This window comes from Eschrichtius robustus, chromosome 8 (genome assembly GCF_028021215.1).
Source record: "Eschrichtius robustus isolate mEscRob2 chromosome 8, mEscRob2.pri, whole genome shotgun sequence".
Classification (NCBI taxonomy): Eukaryota; Metazoa; Chordata; class Mammalia; order Artiodactyla; family Eschrichtiidae; genus Eschrichtius; species Eschrichtius robustus.
In genome coordinates this window covers 15,149,482-15,169,519 of record NC_090831.1, presented here as the reverse complement: position 1 = coordinate 15,169,519, position 20,038 = coordinate 15,149,482, and the positions used below count along the sequence as shown (strand labels likewise).

Below are 20,038 nucleotides of genomic sequence, written 5' to 3'. Positions count from 1 at the left end.
CAGAGGAACTAGGAGTCAACATATAGGGACTGGTTTGTAATTCCTGCCTGAAAAGGATTAGCCTAATGTGTGATGTTTAAATTTATGGTTATGTGTAACTTAACATGAATAATATCAGCAACCCTGACTCAGGCACTGACTTCAACAGGCGAACTGAGTGCCTGAGGACCTGGAAGCGGAAGGAGAACGTTCACTCTGTAACCTTCTATTCTTTCCTGTATTTGAACGATGTAACTGTAGCATCTATTGTAAAAAAGGTTCATTAAAATATAAAGATAATGTGAAGTCAAACAGTGATTAAAGAATGGCAATTTCGTGCGAAAGCCGATACAAATATAATTGAATGTGACTACTATATTAAGGCTGAGGTGTTAGTTATTCGATAGGAGCGCAGAGAAAGTGTGTGTCCTAAGTCTGGAGGGGTCTGAGGAGAAGTCAAAGCTGAGGTGACTCTTGAACAGAGAAACTGAATGTCCTACTTTTTCATTCCTGGAGAGCCCAGACGCCCTGAAATCCAGTCCCATGATTATTTTCCAGAGCTGGAGCCTAAATCCTCACCGAGAGACTGGAGGAAGGCGGAAGAAGAATGGTTGAGGAGGGAGAACCGACGTGTCACAAAACGGTGCGGTACGGGTTTGTGGCAAATCCAATCAGCCGGAGGTCCAGATTCCCACTCTCTCCTCAGGGCAGGCCGGCCCGCCCTCTCCCGCCTTCCCGCGACGCTTACTGGGCAGTAGATGATTGACAGAGTCACCCACCAATCGCTGCTCTGCTACGCGGGGGCACTCAGGCCTTCAGCCTGGTCTTTGGTCCCTCGGGCGAGGTGCGGCCTCTGTGCGTCGACGTCAGCGTGATGACGTCACGGGCCGGGTACTGGAGGAGCCGGGGGCCGCTGTCCGCGGGCGGTGGGCTGCGCGACTTCTGCAGGGCTCGATTCCCGGTCCCGCCCCGCCGAGCCCCGCCCCTCCGCCCGCGAAGAGTGCAGCGGGCGCAGCCACAGAGCCGCTGTCGCCGGGCCAGCCAAGGGCGGCCGGCCCGGAACCACCCGATGAGGTAGGCTGGGTTTCTCGTCACCCTATTTGACAGATTGGAAAACTGAGTCATCCGGGATCAGATGATTTGCCCCGGACTCACTGGAGACCCGCGAACGGAGGCCAGAGCCGAGCTTCCGGTTGTGTTTGTTGAGCCCTCGCCGTCCTCCGGGGAGGAGGAGGGGCTAGGCAGGCTGTATTTATAAAGGGTACAAAAGTGAAGTTGCAGATTGCGGAGCCCCTTTTCATCCAGGGTTTGGGCTGGGATTCAGGGGATGGATGCAGGTAGCGAGGTCTCCATTCCTTAACCCTGCGGACCCCGAGGAGCCCTCGGTGGGTCCAGACTGGTGCTGGCCCCTTGGGCCCTCCAGAATGACCAAGAATGGTGACTGGGGTGATGCGTGGATTATACAGACAAGGTCGGTTACTGACCTCTTTTATTCATCAAGAAAAGCTGTGTTCGAAACAAAATTGAAAAATTAAAGCTCAAGTCACGAATGTTCTGGCTCTGGTTTCAGTTCAGTGCTTTGCCCACTCATGGGTATCTGGCCATATTTTGAAATCTCAGTAGCATGCTTATTTTTGTTTTAGGATTAGAAAGGGGTTTTCTCTCTCTCTCTCTCTCTCTCTCTCTCTCTCTTAGTTCAAACATGAGTTAACACTGTGGAACTTATCACTCTCTTCATGTGCCAATTGTTCACCATGTCATTTGTCTTCTATTTCACAGATGGAATCACTGAATTCATCACTTGACTCAGTAATAGTTTGGATAAGTTTAGCAAGGTAACAAAGTAACAGGTCGAACCTCTCAATACTAATACTGGAATTAGTTGTTTGTTTCTCAGAATTCTTTGTTGAGAAGGGTTCTGAAAGATAATTCCCACATATATATATATATATATATATATATATATATATATATATATATATATACACACACACACTGTCTACTCATACACCCTTACAAAACAAAACAACTTAGGGTACCTTTGCTTTATTTATGGGTTCTAATAAGGTGGGGCATAATTCATGCTCATAAAGTGAAAATGTGTACTATAGGATATATGTATCCATATGTAGTATTTTGTATTGTGAAGAATTTATTCTCTTTAAATCTTGCTGTCTCAGACATTGACCTTTTAAGACTGTATTATTGCATAAAACTGCATTAAAGAAATGAAATTAAAGCCGCTTCAGGGGACTATTCCTTACTTAGGTTCACGGAAGAATGGTTATTATCATTTGAATTTAGTCTTTGGACAAATTTATCTGATGAGTGCCTCATCTATGCCATGCTTTGTTTTAGATGTTGGGGATTGAATGCTGAAACATTTAGATAAGGGTCCTGCCCTCAAGACCTTCCATTTTGGTGGAGATACTATAAATATATAAACAAAAATGGCAATTTTAGATAATGATAAATGCTAGAAAAAAATATTACAGGGGAAGGGGCTGGAGCTTGACTGGGATGTGGAGGGAAATTGAGATATGGGTGGTCAGAGGAGATTTCCTTGAGGAAGTTTGGAGGAGACCTGAGTGTTTAGAATGAGTCAGCCATGGGAAGATGGCTGGAAGTTTCCAAGCAGAAATAACAGTGCAAAGGAGCTGAAGGAAGAAGGAGCTTGGCATGTTCCAGGGATAGATGAGAAGCTGTGTGGCTGGAGTGAGGTGAACCTAGGGGAGAGGGAGATGGGGAGACACGGGGAGGAGATGACACTCAAGAGGTAGGCAGGACCGAGATCGTCTGAACCCCATGTAAGAATTGCAGCCAGACAAAGGAAATAGGATTTAGATATAGTTAAAGCTCTCCATTTTTTTAAGTGACATTCATAGAAGCTAACCAGCTCTCTGCTTTATATTGGTTATGAAATCACTGTAGTAAATCATTATATATATATTTTTTTTACTGATGGTCCTCTTTCTTAATGGAAAAATGTCTTCTTCCCTCAAGCCCTGTGTCCCAGGCTGTTTCTTTCCTGTTCATTCTTATTGCTGGCAGGACTCTGAGCCTCTGCTTATCTTCCACTCCCTGCTTTTATCCTTCCTGCTCCCAACCACGAGTCCTCTCCAGTATTGATGTTCAGGCGCTAAGTCCCTTCACTTCCCCACGCGGAGTTCTAGGAAACTGCATTGGCAAGTGGATTACTGTTTTCCATTAAAACTTTTATTACTGACCAGAGACTTAACGTCTGCCTTTATTTAGTGCCTACAGTGTACCAGGTGCATTATATACATTCTGATCCTTCTAACCTTCTGTTGCAAAGGTAAATGTTATCCCTTCTTGGTGGAAGAGGAAACTTCTGCCTCAGGCCACCCAGCTGGTACTGAGGGAGCCCAGGTTTGAAACCAGTTAGCCTGCCCCCAAAGCCTAATCCATGCTTCTCCACCTCACCGCTTCCCGAGTATATAACAACCACAAACCTCTATTATTTGAAATTAATATTTTATGAAAGATCATTTTAGGGATCGTGATTCAGTCCTCTTAGTTTAAAGGTGAGACTGTGGAGGCCCATTGATATTCAGTGCTTTTCAAGGCAGAATTGGCACCAGATTCTCGCCCTGCTGATTCTCAGCCTAGTGTTTTTGTTTGCTTGTTTGTTTGTTTGTTTTTCTGCTGTACTTACTTCATGAAAGTCCCTTCACAAGGAGTTTCTGTATACACAAAAATATAATATTTCAACATCATGAATTTACTGTCCATAAACTCATACAAGGCAATTTTTTAAAAGATGAAACAGTGCTGCTTCTCGGGCTAAAATAACCCCTTGTTTTATTTTACTTCTCTTTTTCAGCAGTGAGCAGGTGTAAACTTTCTGGATGAATGTTGGTTTTCTTAGTAGAAAGTGGTTTCAAAATGACTTTAAAATTTAAGTTTTAACTTCACAAATCTTTGTAAGGGAGTTTTAAATTTCCTGTTTTCCCAGCTTTAACCATTTGCTTACAAGTATGGGAATATTGCCGAGTGTTTGCTGGCTCATAGTTTCTGCTGGCAAGTAGAGTTTCTTCCTATAATTGAGGAAGCTGTTGGGTCAGCTCAGGAATACAACTTCTCTTTCTTAGTGTAATGTATTATCATTTTTAGAAAATGAGTAAAAATCAGTTCCTAAATTATATGGTTGGAAAATGGGTTACTTTGTTTTTGCAATTTAAAAATACCCATTCTTTATTTCTAAGGTTTGCTTATTTTATTAATTATGATTGGGATATGGTTGATGAAAAATAGTAAATTAACAAATAGCTAAATTTACTTTCTGGTGGCTTTTTGACTCTCCTATAACTTAGTGGAGATTGTCTTTTCTATTAGTCAAATCAGAATAATGTTATTAGAATTAGTAGCACCTTCTTTCTTAAACGTTGGAAGATATTTAAATTTAGCCAAAAGAGACCTTTTGCTCTTTAAGTCATCTACGGGCTGTTTTGACTGAGTATCTCTATCCTTTAAGATTGTTCATGCAACTGACCTCCACCTTCTGAAGGTCCAGGCTGTCATGATTTGAGCTCAAATTATAGTGCTGTCCTTCCACCATGAACTCTGTGCCCCAAACTGGACTCCTGGCCTTTCCAGCTTTAGTGCCATTGCTTGTGCTCTGCCTACAGCCTGGTATGCCTTCTAGATGGACAAACCCAGCCAAAGTTCTACCTGTGCCTCTGTTTCCATCTATGCTCCTTTCTCAATGAGATACTTCCTGTATCTCTTTAATGGAAGCCTTCTCTTTCACAGCATTTTTGGTAGTCTTTCTCGTGACAGTTTACCAATCTTGGTATCTTTGGTAATACACTATATTGTGTGTAGGTATTCAAATATATGTTGACTTGAGCTTAAAAGGGACTTAACAATTCATGTTAGACATGCAAAGTTTTTTGTAGATTATAGAGCCCTGTAGTTTCGTTTAGCCCTTTTGGATTTGTAGAGCTTTTATTACCTCCTCTTTGCGGGAAGCATTGTTATGCTTTTCTTGGCTTTGATTCGTCAGAACCTCTTTCCTGTTTCAGTTAAGGGTCTGACTGCTACAGTTACCAAGGGGTCCCTTGAGAGGAACTCAACCCTTTGCGCTGTAAATATTGAAGACACATTGTTGCAAATATAAATCAGTGTTCTCTGTGTTTATAGCTTTGGAAAAAAATAACAGTAATTCCAGTTTTTAATCGTGAAGATGAGAAAACTGAAGCCCAGAGGACTAGCCAGGGGCTCCTGTAGTGCCAGGCTGAGGAGCTTGAGCAGCCCTCCTGGTTCACGGCAGCCGGGGCTAGTGTGGGCCGGCACTCGTTTCGATGTTTTGCAGCAGAATTCCTGGTAGCCTATTAAGAGTGTATCAGTACAGCTTAGGCCTTTTCCCGATTGTTACACTTGCTTTGCTAGTGAGTTGCCCTGGATCTGGGAGACACCTCTTGTTGTGGCTCACGGTCAAAGCAGGACCTCTCACCAAGGATCCTGGACTGAACTATTTAAGCCCGTGGGATCTTCCTGGGCAAGCATTGGCTGGTATTGGGTTGGGCAGGCTCTTTAGTTTAAAACCTCTCTCTTCTACTTCCCCTCTCATCACAGTTTTCCAAAAAGTATCTTGGGACTGGTGGGCATCCTTTGTATTAAACTTGGAGTTTGGAGGAATTCAGTCTAGTGCCTTCGAAGTTGCGGTAATCACAGGTTTCCGCGTCCCGTATTTTCCAGGACAGTTTACTTTTCAGACACTGTGCATTGTTGCTCACTAGAGCATGTTCTTGTTTGCTTTTTGTTTCAGGAAAATGTATTCTCATAATTCTTTCTTTAATTAATCAATCACTTGCTGAATTAATGATGTAGAACCAGAGAATTTCAAGTTCATTTTCCTATTTGTATGGTATGTTAAATTCTTCCAAGGGAACACAAGGAGCTCTTGAGAAATTAGAATTTTCTCCAGCTGAGGTTGGAGCACCAGCCAGGACTTGCTTCTGTTATTATTAATAAAAACTGACACTTAGAGAGGGCTTCCTCTGTGTCAGGTGCTGTTTTAAATGCTGTGTGTCAGGGTTTCTCATCCTCAGCACTGTTGACATTTTGGGTTGGATAATTTTTTGTGGTGGGAGCTGTCCTGTGTGTCCTAAGGGGTTTAGCAGCGTCCCTGGGCTCTATCCCCTGGGTACCAGGGGCCCCTCCCCGAGCTGTGGCAACCGAAAATGTCTCCAGACAATGCCAGCTGTCCTGAAGCGAGTAGTGAGCAGAGTCCTTCCCTCCACAGCCCAGACACCTTGAGAACAACTGCTTTATATAAACTAATTTATTCCTCTCAGCAGCCCTCTAAGGTGGGTCGTATTATTGTCCTCATTTTATGGAAGGAGAAGCTGAGGCATAGAGAGGTTACGTAACTTGTCCGAGGTTACACAACTAGTCCACAGTCATACTGGATGTGAAACCAGGCAATGCTCTTTGTGAACCCTGGCCCAGCGCATCCAGCAGACTGGGCGCAAACTGTTAGGGATCCAAAGACCCATGTAAGCCAGGGGACAAAACAGATGCCAGCGGCATCGAGCAGGGCTGTAAGTGAGGTGGCTGGAGTGAACTGGGGAGCCTTTCCAGAATTGCCTGTTTTTCAAGAGAAGCTCGAAATCTGGATTTTATTTGTGTGAAAAAATTCTTATCTTTTAATATTGGCAATTCAATGTTTACAAAACATCGTGCAAGCCACTAGACAGGCAAAGAGTATCACCTGCATATGGACAAGATTTGGTCCTGGGCCATTAGTTTGTGGTCGTTTTTTGTGGAGACTTTGCAGCAATGTAACATTATAGAGAATTGTACATTCATTTGATGAGGGGCAAGGAGGTAGATTCTCTGTGGAGAGCGAAAGTTTCGCTTCTTGGAAGGCTCTGAAAATAAGGATGAGTGGGTGGAGCTTCTAGCTAGAAATGGTTGTCTTGCTTTCTTATAAGCCAAAAGAGTGCGAGAATTAGGCTGGCCATCCGTCACACTTTGACATTTTAATGCTCTGCCGCTCAGACTCAGTTTGCAAGTTCTGTACTTTTATGTCCTTCAGCAGCATCACTCATAACAGTTTCTTTTATGACCTCTGCTTGTCTAGGTGTTAAAATCCATATCTTACATGACACTGAGAAAACATAAATTCTGGAATACAATGGCTGTATCCTGGAGAAGTGAACCACAACCGTACCTCACTTTTTTAATGGCCGGTAACCGGTTGAGTACGGTTTAACTCTCTAGGTAAGACCAGGCTGTCTGCCTGCTTTAGTAGCAGATGGAATTCTGCGGGCCTTTGCAGCATTTTCCTTGAGCCTGTGTGCCATCATGCCCCTGCTCTGGTGTGAAAAGCGAACTCCTTTTCTTACGCTGACTTTTCATGGCCTCCAGATCTGTCCCGTCCTTCAGTCCCCTGTACTTCCTAAGACTCCCTCACGTGGGTCCCTCCCCAACTGTGGATGGCCCGGTCTCCAGAACTTGTTCCTGGTCCTCCTCCGTTTCTCATTCCCTCTTGTCTGCCTCTTCCTTGCTATATGTCACCTTTTCATTTCTTCTGAAGCCATCCATTTTCTCTTAGGCCAGCTTTTTAATCAAGCCTTTTCTAGCCACAAGAACCTAAAGTTTGGTCCTTTAGACTTATAGCTATCTTAGGCTTTAATTTCTAATTATTTGTATAACCATTTCACCTCCTTTATAAAACTGTATTTTACTTGAGGATAGGGAACAGTCTTGCCCATCTCACTTTTTCCCCATGGCATCTAGCATAGTGTTTTACATAGGGTAGATACTTAATATGTTTCAGTTTATTCACTGGAGTCTGGTAGGTTCCCACTCATACAGTGATGTCTTCCCTTTTTTTCCATATATTTGTATCAGTTTATATAGTGTGTTGTTAGAGTGACTTCACTAAATAGAATTCAAAATATGTAGGGAAAAAGTGACGACCAAATTAATTTGGGGAGGTTGGAGCATTTTTATTAATTACGTTGTCAATGTTAGTAATCAGAGATGAAATATTCTTGGTTAACTTAATATATTAGAGCTCCAGACAACTGTGTAAACTTGTCTAACTTTAGGTAGCAAGCACCTAGACTCCATACTTTTATACAGTGATATTTGTAATTCATGAATTTAACAAACAAATTGAATGCCTAAAACATAGCCAGGCATTTCCCTAGGTGCTAAGGGCACAGAAGTGTCTTCTAGGAGCTTTTGGTATAGTACTGAGAATAAGACATGTAAACAATATGTGAAATACATATGAAAGATTAGAAGTGCTGGTAAAGAAAGATAGTATATCAGTGGGATCAGAGAAGATTTCATTGAGGAAGTGATACTTAAGCTTCCTTGAACAATGAATAGGCTTCTGTGGCTGTTAATTGTTTGGCAGTTGGAGGGAAAGGCACTCCAGGCAGGAGTATTAGGACAAAGGCACGGATAGTGCCACCACCTCGTGTACAAGGGAACCAACAATGAGTTAGTACATCTAGAGCCCTGGGTGTGAGGGAAATGGAGTTTTGAGTAGAGGGAGGAAATGGTTCATTCAGGCTTTCATTTTAGAAAAACTAGCATGAGAATGTTTTGCAGATAGTAGACTGAATTACAGAGTAATGTGGATAAACGCTGATTGGGAAAACCACGGAAAAGACTGATGAGAGCTATTAGGAGGAATGACACAGTCACCAGTTAAGAATATAATGTTTGGAAGATAGAGCCAGTAGCAGAATCACATTTAACTCATTGTCTTAATACAAGGTGTAAACGAGATCTTACTGATTATTATTGGTTAATTTTTCTTACCTTAAACATTTGTGAAGTATTTCTAGGTAGTGTATATATATTATACATCAATATCAGTATTTTTAAGTCATTCTTAAAATTTTCTTTTTTAATTTTGTAATTGTTTATTTCTTATTAATTATTTGAGAGCAGATAATTTGAGAGCAGTTTTTTGGAGACATGCTAGTTTCAAACCTCTATTGAGAACCTTGTGAGCTTAAACAGGTCTTACTTTAGTGATATCCTCTGACTCTGTAACATGTGTTCCCAGCCCATTCTCATTATTAGGCTGTAGTTCATACTCTATTTTCTGGATATATTAGCTTGTAGTTGTATTGAAGCTTATAATTAGTGGTCTTTGTTTCTGTGATCCTGTTTCCTGAAGCACAAGCTAGGTTGATAAAGTCCTCTGAGGCTGATCTCTCAAGGCTCTGTGTTCCTTTGTGACTGCCTAAAAAGTCTGATGAAGAAAGAGGAAAGGGTACTGGTTTAAATCTCAGTATCAAGATTTGAGATTGACTTTCCTTACAAGTCACATGCACCAAGCTTTGAACCTCAAGCCTTGACTTATGGTAGAGATTAGTGCTTTTTTTAAAGAACTGTGTTTTATCCATGTCTCAAAGTATGGGAGATAACATACGTAACTTCTGCCTGTTGGTAGATACCCCCGCGCAAATATGCAAATGGCCTTCCCTTTTATTGACTTGCTCTAGTTTGTGAGATAGGAAGTTGGCCTTAGATAACTCCAGGGGCAGTTGATGTTATGTCTGCCCTAGCATTGCTATTAGTGTGCCACTTCTACCAGCTGTAGAGCCACTACAGGAGCAGTGAGTAGAGGACGGCTCTGACAACTAGAGCGACACTTGCAGGAACCCTTATCCTGCCAGAGAAGGAGTGTTGTGTTGTTGAATACAAAGAAATGCATCTTGCCTCTGAATATCCACCTTGGCTTTGCTGTTTGCTCATCAACTGGCTACTTATAGTTTAGCTTCTGTTTTCTCTGCATAGGGAAGATAGGTCTGGGGAGGCCTGCGAAGAATGTGTTCATCACACGTTCTTAATTCTAGTCTTTGAGAAGAAGAAAGCCAGTTACTAAAACAAGTGTACACCTTTAGCTACCTTCCTATGGTTCCTAGGAGAGCAGTGAGCTCACTGCCTTGAGATATTATTGATTTTTAGATCTAGATCAATAAGATCATCAGTTCCACCCTGAGAATTGAAAGCGTTTGTTGGAAAATTGCTTGCAGTAAGTACTGAAGAAGTGGCATTACATAGTGCAAAGGTGTCCTTGTATGCATTGGAATATATTTCAAGTTTCTTAATTGAGGGACCTTCATCTGTCAGATAGTAATATGACTGTTGATTCCATTATTGCCAAAGCTGGCAACACATCTCTAAGAGGAAGGTTTAAATATTCATGAGAATATATGCACTAAGGAGCAACATGGTTCCTCTGAATTACTGTCAGCTGATGGTTGACTGGTTGACAGTAATAATGAGGTCAAAATTGGGAAAAATAGTGGTAACTCCATAATAACCATTCAGTATTTTTGTGATTTTTAGGAAAGCTAAAAATAGATTTAGTTCTATGGGAAGAAAAAAAAGTCCTGGAAAATGATAGGCAGTCAGCAACCAAAAAAAAATCAGCAGTCTTTTGACTTGTGGAAAAGACTGACTCATGAAGGAAAATGAGGTTATGTGTAGCTTCTATGATTGGGAAGATTAAGACAAAGGAGTTTCTAGGTAAGCTGTGGCGAAAATATTTGAGTGTAGGAGTTAAAGCTGAAGCTCAGAAAGGGGAACAAGTTGCAAAGTCAATTTGAGCACCAGAAGAGATCTATTAGGAGGAGAATCAGAGGTTGGATAGAGACAGTAGAAGCTGGAGGAAGGTAGCTATAGTAACTTTGTTGTTCCAGTGATTCCGGGCCACTTGATAGCAGCTTCTGAAAAAGATGAGAGACAAATAAAGTAGTGTTCTTGTTTGTCAGAGGCCATCTTGAGAGAGACTTTTGAAAAATGGTGAGGTGTAGCTATAACATTCCAGCCATCTGACTCAACCAGTGCTGGTGACATAACTGGCTACCGAGTTGTTGAGCCCTGCAGGGTGATCTAACAACATGTACCACCCAACATGACTTTTGACCACTGTGTGGCCTATTTTCATTTTGCCAACGTATGATCTTTGGAAGAACAAATATACATTGTCAAAAGACCTTCCTCTGTCCAGCTGGCTCATCCTCCCCTGGACCAAGCAACATCCCACTGGCATGGTTATTGTCAAGAGTATACACTTGATTTCTTTCCCTTCTCTCCGGTCGCTCCCTTGTAGTATTTATATATCTGCTTCCTTGACTGTTTGGAAGTTTTTCTGAGAGCAGAGAAACTTTGCATTACCTTTTGGATCCTTTAAAATATCTGCTTGGAGTTTTACATTCTGTAGGTGTTCAATGCTTATTATTTAAGAAAATGAGAACTCTTAGAGGATTTAAATAGGGCCCACCTCATTATTATTTTCTGTTCTACAAATAGATGCACTTTCTTTGGTTTTTTCCCCCCTCTTCTTTTATGGAGAGAAAGGAGAACATTCTGATTTCTGTTGTATCTCATGGCTGTTAAAAATTTCCATCTGAATGCTGTTGACTCCCTTTCTATTTCTCTCTCAGACCTCTCCCCTGAACTCCTGACTCATATCTAACCGCTTACTTTTATTTCCACTTAGATATTAATAAGCATCTTATACTCAGTGTGTCCAAAGTGAACTGATGTTCTCCCTCAGAGTCGCCCCTCCTCTAGCTTCTCCCTTTCAGTCAATAGTGAGTCCATCCCCTCCCTTCCCACAGGCTATAAATCTGGCAGCTCTCGTTTAGTCCTCCCTTTGTCCTGTATCCCATGACCAACCCATCCCGTACTGCTTTTGGCTCTGTGTCTGGAACCAACCACTATCACCACCCTCATCTACAAAGGCAGTATGTCCTCTCTCTCCTGAATGATTGCCACAGTCCCCTAAAGGGGCTCCCCGCTTCTATGCTTCTGTCAGCCAGAGAGTCTCCTAAAGCTTAAGCTGCATCAGGCTTCTCTGCTACTGAAAAGCTTCCAGTGTCTTCCCATCTCATTCAACATCTTTACTGTGGCCTACGACGTCCCACAAGGCTGCCCCAAGTTGTTAACTTCTCCGTTATCACCTCCTGCTGCTCTTCCATGCTGTCAGCTCCTGCAAAGCTGGACGCCGACGACCTGCTGAACTCCTGCCTGGCCAGCTCCACCCCATCCTCAGGACCTTGCCTGGCCTCTTTGCTCCAGCTGCCCTGCTCATCCTCCTGATACTATGTGACATTTCTCCCTTATCTCCTGCTAGTCTCTGCTCCACCTTTGTTCACCTGTAAATGACCTCAGTGAGGTCATCCTGACCAAGCAGTTTAAGGTTACGGGGCTCCTTTGTTTATCCTGTGTCCCTGCACTCTAGAAGGTAAGCTCTGTGAGGGGAGAAAATTCCTTCAGCTTTATTCATTGACACATCCCCAGTGCTCAGAGGAGGACCTGATATATTTTTGGTAGTTCAAAGCATATTTGTGGAGTAAATGAAGTAGATGCGGTATATTCTCGGCAAACTTTGAATTTTCAAAAATTATCAAGTGCGGTTTTTAAACCTTATAGTATACATCCAGGTTCAGTTTCTTAATAAATGTTTTAGATTTGCCTCACAAATTATGAAAACATCAATATGTATTTACCCAGCTATCTTTAAATCTTAATATTTCTCTCTATGTTATATGTCAAATAAAAGTTCACTAATATTTCTAATATTGGTATAGAAATAGGTCACTTAGAAATTAAGTTGCCATAAGAACAGGTTTGGGCTTGGGAGATAAATTAGTGTCTGTGAGGGGAGTGACTTAAAAACACCATCACATGCTTGTTTTCTGCTTTAATTCTTCCAAGTCATTGATGCTAACTTCTAAATAAATTTGAGTCTTGAAACATGCTGTCAAAAAGTTAAATTCTCTTTATGTACACACAATTACTTTTATCTGTTGATATTAACAGAAATTGCTAAATGAGATGAGACTGCAAGAAATGACATAGAGCTTGATTAGAGAGCCTTAATGTGTGTCGAGGGGGAAGAGGGCAGAACACATAGCAGCAGAGTGAGCGGACTTATCAGGATGGAATAAAACGTTTCATTACCTCCCAAATGAATATGAACAACAAGTGAAAATATGGCACCTGGAACATAAGTATTCAGAATAAAACCATGGAATTAATACATAGAGATATTACTATGGAGTCGGAGTTCTAAATTCTTGAAGAAAAGTAAGAGAAAGAAGGAAGTGCAGTTGAAATGTAGGTCCCAGTGGAATAAGTCAGCTGCATGAATAAAACAACACATGGTGCCCCCAAGCCTCAGTGGATGATGCTTTGTAAAAGATCCATCTTTCCCCAGGTGTCTGGGAAGAGTATAAGTACTAACATATGGAACAAGTGAAGGATAAATTTGGCCTTTAAAAGCTTACAGTAAAGTTATGTCTTATGCACATTTTCACTAAAGACCGGAACAAACTTTAGACCCCAAACTGTTGCATGGTGTGCACTCCGTTATTTCATTTACCTTGTGACGACACAACAACAGCAAAAGGCTATTATTAGGTATTTGGTATTGGCTCAAAATCCAGACAGAATGACTCCTGTCTGCAGTCACAAGCACTTTAGAAGTGTTCATCCAATCTCCATTTGTGTCTAGGAAATTTGATAGTTTTATTAGGGGCAGAATGATTTGGATGCCCAGAAACCTTATATAGGTTTTCCTTTGAGTCTATCAGTGTGTCTCAAATTGTCACGTACATAGGAATTATTACACAGAGGTATGTGTACAAAATCCACATGCATTCTCTTTTATAGAATGATTTATGAAGTTTTCTAGGATGATTCCAGTTACTTATTCTGCTCTTAAAGGTAGCTCATACTTACAGTAAAGTTAATTTAATGATTTTTTGCAGTGAAAATTTGTCTTTATTCATATGTTTATATAAACACACGCACAACATACACATATGTATACTATATACTTATTATGTTTAAATATATTTATATCATATATACATGTTTATATATGCTGGATGGATTGATAGATAGAGCAACTCTATCCCAAAACATCCTTATGTCCTTATGTTTTTCTGAACTATTCAGAGGTTAAGAATTTCTAAGAATAAGGGAATTCTCCTGCATAATCAGAATACTAAACTATAATCAATTTTCCAGCTGTCTTTTGTAGCATTATCTTTTGGGGTTTTTGTTTTTGTTTTAATTCAGGATTCAGTCTAGACTTCTGCGTTGCATTTGATGGTTGTGGCTCTTTATGCTTTTTTAAGTATGAAGAGTATCCACACCGCTTTCCTACCTTTTGTTCTTGTTTTGTTTTTCAACATGTTGACTTCGCTCAAGATTCCAGGATAGCTGTCTTGTAGAATGTCCCACCTACTGTGTTTGTTTGATTGTTTCCTTATGACTGAATTCAGGCTAAACATTTTTGGCAAGGGAACATCATAATTGTTGTTATATACTTGTGACTGTATCACATTAAAAGGCATATAATGTCAGCTTGTTCTAATATTGGTAATGCTGTTTGATTACTTGGTACAGGTGGAGACTACCAGATCTCTCTACTATAAAGTCATATTATTCCCAATGAAATTATTAAATATTCTGAGGGGTAACACTTTGAGACTATGAATATCCTATTCCCCAACAATGTTTTAATACTTTTAAGTATCCAGTAAAGATCCTTGCCTGAATCACTTACTCCAACTGGGGGTTGCAAACTGTTGATTTATCTAATTTTATTATTTTTTCTACATTTCTTAATCTAACATTTGTTTCCTGTGAAGGAGAATTTCTACCCTCTCTCTCTTTTGCAATATTACTATGGACTCATGGAACTTCTTAATTTTTCCAACATAAATTCCAGCATTACAGTCATTATTCATTTTTATGTTCAAGTCACCCAATCTGACCCACGGGAACTCCTCATAGCCTACACAATTTTGTTTTTTAATGATTATGGCTTTTTGTGCCTTCTCTTAAGAAATCTTTGCTTACAAAAAGGTTTTAAAAACATTCTCCCGCAAATTCTTATAACAGCTTTATATTTTTAGTTTTTTTGCCTGTGGTCCATCTTGAATTATTTTTTGCATGGTTTGGGTTAGGGTTTGAGATTTATGGTTTTTTTTCAATTTTGATATCTGGTTGTCTCAGCATCATACTTTCTTTTCTTGTTGGATTGCTTTGACATTTTTGTCAAAAGTAAAATCATATAAGTGTGGGTCTGTTTCTAGACTCTTCCTTATGTTCCATTGATCTATTCGTTGATCCTCACACTAGTGCCACACTGCCTTCATTACTGAAGTGTTATAGAAAGTCTTTAAGTAGTGTGTCTTCCAATTTTGTTCTTTTTCAAGATTGCTTTGGGTATTCTCGTTTCTTTGCATTTCTGTATACATTTTAGAATTACCTTATCCGTTTCTACCAAAAAAGCTTGATGAGATTATGATTGGGATTGAGTTGAATCTATAGATCAGTTTGGGGAGAATTGAAATCTTAACAATATGAATTCTTCCAATCTATAAACATGGTCAGCTCTCTGTTAATTTTCATCTTCTTTGATTTCTCTCAGCAGTGTTTTATAGTTTTCAGTGTTGGGACCTTGCATATATTTTAAGTTTATCGCTTACAGTGTTTTATGTTTTTGGTGCTATTTTAAAAGCACTCCACCCCCTCCTCATTTCTTCCTACTCCTAACTGCCCAGAATGGAGGGATTGGTAAACAGGTGAATCACAACATCCTGAATAAGCTATTTTTTTGTTTTCTTTTGTTTTTTGGTGTTTTTTGTTTTGTCTTATTTTGTTTTTATCTAAAGTAGATCGAAAATAATCTTGAGGCAGCATGATCGATGTCTGTGTACACTATTTTCTGATGGGGCAGAGAGGTGTAGAAGAATGGGAGGAAGCAAAAGCCTCCCTGAGAAAGTGACCTTTGAGTTAAGGATTATTAGGATGGCTAAGAGTCATAGAGATAAGGAAAGTAGCACTCAAGGTAGGGAGAAAAATACAAGCCGGGGTTGGTGAGAATGTGATTCCTTTAGGGAACTGCTTGTGATTTGTAGTATGGTGAAGTGATTCTGGAGAGGTAGGCAGAAGTAGGCCATGTGTTAGGTTAGGCAAGATTAAGGAATTTGAGCTCTACCTGAAGGTCCCAGGAAACTAATAAATGATCTCATAAATTTAATTTGCTCCCCTAAAAAATTTACAGGTGTTGGGTGAGAATTACATTAGTTTATCAATAAATTTATTTTTCTAGTGTACCTTGACTTGCTTTGCCCATTTTTCTAATTGGATTTAAGGTTTTTATTATCTGTCTTTCAATACTCTTGTTTTGCTTATAGTGTTTTTGAATAGAGAAACTTGATTTTTATGTATTCAGTTCTGTTTTCCATTGTAGATTGTCTTAGAAAGAATTCCACATCCTAAAATCATGTGTTATTTACCATAATTTCTTCTACTATGTAAACCATACAAACGATTTTGCTTTGTTAGCTTTTTAATAAAATCTTCAGTATATTTTGATATGTAGATTTCTTTCTCCATGTACTTGAATGACTGGTTAATAGTTTTATTCTTTTGCAACTGAATTTTGATGGTATCTTTATCATCTGTAGACAGTTTTTGATTTACACAAGTTTTTCCTTGCAGAAAAGCTTAGGGAAGTACAGGCCACACAGTGGCTTATCGGTAATGAGTTTTCCTTGGCCATCAGTGTTTTTATTATTTTTTTAATTGAACTAATGCTTAATATTTTGGAAATTTCCTATGGCAGTTAACGTTTCTGGCTTCTGCTGATAAATAACAGTATCCTCTGTGTCCACACGTTTGGCCCTGGAATATTGGGCATACGCCCCTCTCCTGTTTGCCGGTTGTTCCTTGTCTCCTGACACTGATTGTCAGTTGCCCATTTTTGTTCAGCTTACTGTGGTGTTTTTTGCAATATCACATATTTTTCCCTAGGTCTCTTTCAAAGCCTGGAGAATAAGAGACTTGAGAGAGGCACATTTTAAGAAAAGTGGAAGGTAGTGGATATCTATGCGGAAATGAAGAGTCCCATGAAGTTTGAAATTATGCCAGTCCTCCCAAATTCGAAATTAGTCAAAACATACATAATTTTGAAGCTTTTTGGCTCAAATAAGTTGTAAGTTGTGTTCATGTGTGCTTTCGAAATGCAGTGAAACATTTCAGTGGGTAAACAGAAATATTTGCCTTCCGATTAGGTTTAGTTTTTGTTTTTTTTTTTAAATATGAGTTTTGACTTATTTTTGTGATGTTTCAGGAATACATTCTAATACGTGGGTCCTACTTGTGGGAGCTATTGTGAGGCTTAAATGACATAATGTATGTTAAGTACTCAGCACGAAGCCTGACTCAGTCTCAGTGTAAGGAAGCTATTGATTTTGTTAATATGTTAATATAAGGCATACACTATTACATAATATAATAATATGTTAATAGGTGGGATAGGTTTGTACTTATGTTCTTTTGTTCTTGTGTGTTCTTGGTCAGATAATGTTAGGATTATGCTAGCTTTATTTAATGACAGGATAGATAGCTTTTCTTTCTTTTTAATGTTCTGGAACAATTTATAGGATTTTGTTTATCTTTTATTTAAAATTTTGAAATACCTGTCATACTCTCTGACTCTCAGTCCTTTGCTAGGTAATTCTTTGTCAACTTTTTCACTTTTCTTTTGGGGATGGTTCATTCTATTCAGGCCATCTATGTCTTCTTGATGTAATATATATATTTTTTCAGAGTATGGACTTTCTTTATGATTTTCAAATGTGATTAGTATAAAGTATCACTTACACTTTGAAAAATAAGCTCTCCCATTATAGGACTTGTATTCCTTTCCTAATCTCCCTTCCCGAATCTAGGTTTACCTATATTCCCTTTTAAAAGACTAATTTTGGGGTTTATTTGTATTTTTTAAATTTGTGGAAATGTTCATCCATGTACAAAAGTAGAGGGTTTAATATAATGAATAACATTGTATTCATTCCTCAGATTGGAACAATTCTTCTTCTTCTTCTTTTGGATTTATTTATTAATTGTACCCATTGTTTTTCTTTTTTATATTTTTTCCCATGGGGATAGAGTTTTTGTAACTTTATTGTTTAAATGCCTAATTCTTTAATTTTATTCTTTATTGAAAAGTAATTAGAGTACTTTAAGGAAGTGAATTTGATAATAAGCTTAACTTTGACAGCTTTCCACTGTCACTATTTTCTAAATAGTTTGTTTTAATTTTAAAATATTTTTATCTCAGTAGTTATTTTAGAAAATACTACTATGTTATGAATTTCTATTTTATGCATTATTTGTTCTGTATTTAGCTCCTAATTGCAAGGCTTACTGAATTAGATTTTTTTTGATAGTCGAGTTTTATGATCAATTTTGTAAACATGGTGTATCTTCAAAATAGCACATAGTCTATGGTTGTAGGGTTGAAAAAAGAATTATCTTTAAAAAACTTACAGTATTCAAATAATCTGTATCCATGTTTGTATCTTTAAAATACTCAGTAGATTTTAAAAAGTAATCTTCAAAAACTTCCCATTTTGATTATAATCTATCACTAAGTAACTTTTGCAATTTTTTAGTTTTTGTTTTTGTTTTTGGAGTATAGTTGATTTACAGTGTTGTGTTAGTTTCAGGTGTACAGCAAAGTGAATCAGTTACACACATACATATATTCACTCTTTTTTAGATTCTTCATTTTTAAAGATGCATTTTGTATTTCTGTTCTTTCTGGTAAGGAATACATGGATACTGATTGGTAAATCTTAAACCTGATTTCAAATGTATTACACTTCTTAAATTTAAAAATATCAAATTTTAGCTATACTTGCTTAGTTAAGAGTATATATATAAAAATCCTCAGAACTTAATTATACATCTTGAGTCTTTGAAGTTTTTGTGTACTTATTAAAAATCTTTAGCTGAACTATGTACCTTCCCCTGCTTTTTATTGAGTATGAACTCGTAATCATACCCAAATGCTTACAAGTCAGATTTAAAATAAGCAGATATTGGATCACTGTTGCATAATCAAGTTCAGTTACTATAGCTTTGGGTTGAGCTTGGTAACTGTCATGTACTTAATAATTCTACTTAAGGAAAATTATTGATAATTATATGTGAGTTTATAAAGATATTGGAAGAATACTGGAGTGATGATACAACCTTTATATAATTCTCTTTTGAAACGTTACCACTTGCATACTATATACAGAATATGCTAATATTTTTTGGTGGCTAACCATCACTAAAATGGTCTCTGGATGATATCTCTAGAAGCTCCTAAAGAGCAATTTTGTACGATAAGGCCGTTGAGGGTCATCAGGAGACGTCCAGACGTTTATCTCCCAAAAAGCTTCTCAGTGGCATCACGTTGGTGACTTTATTAGGTTTGAGTCCAGCCGTCTTTCTTGTTGACTGAGAAACCTGATTTGTCAACTTGTGTATTCAGAGCCCAGTGTAGAGTGGCTCTTTCTCACATGGGTAAACTTACATCTCAGAATCTCCAGTGAACACCGTAACTGCCGTGTAGACTGAATATTTATTTCAAGCTGACCAGTCTATTGTCTCCCTATCACATTTTAATAAGCACAGAATTGTGAAAGGTTGTGGGAGGCATGTAGGGAATTATTAAGCTGTTCAGTGACAAAAGGCACTGATGATACCCTGATGCCATCACACTAATGATAGGAATAACAAGGCCAGTGGATTGAAGATACTTAAAATCGAACAGACAAGGTGTCCCCACTTGAAGAGTGCCAGACTGGGCACAGGTGCCATTTGCTTGTGACACTCCTTTTCCTGTATCTTTGGGACTGACCCACCCTCTTTCTGATGGGCACATTCCCTCTTCACCTCTTTAGATCTGAGCATATGTCCTGTCACCTTGTTCTTATGTCTTGGCCTACGAGCCGTTTTACTTCTTTAAGGGCAGAGCACATCTACTCTGATTCATTATGTGCAGATTTTACGGTTTAACTTTCAGAGGGCAGTATTATTTTAATTGTTTCAAAATTCTCTCCCCATTATAGTCCTGATAATATGGGCAAATCTATAAAAAGCCTAACAGAGTTTCATACATACACATAGATCTTTTTCTTCTTCTTTTTTAAAACATTTCACTCATTTTCAGTTGGAAAATCAATAGGAATCTGCT

The 20,038-nt window shown here is 38.9% G+C and overlaps 1 protein-coding gene across 2 annotated transcripts in view; it reads left to right on the top strand.

The window, feature by feature from the left end:
* The first annotated feature begins 850 nt into the window (after positions 1-850).
* Positions 851-20,038, top strand: part of STARD3NL (STARD3 N-terminal like) — a 49,670-nt gene continuing 30,482 nt past the window's right edge. For both annotated transcript variants that reach the window (XM_068550357.1, XM_068550356.1), the window contains exon 1: positions 851-1,053. The gene's annotated coding sequence lies outside the window, so the exon portion shown is untranslated. The remainder of the gene's footprint in view (positions 1,054-20,038) is intronic.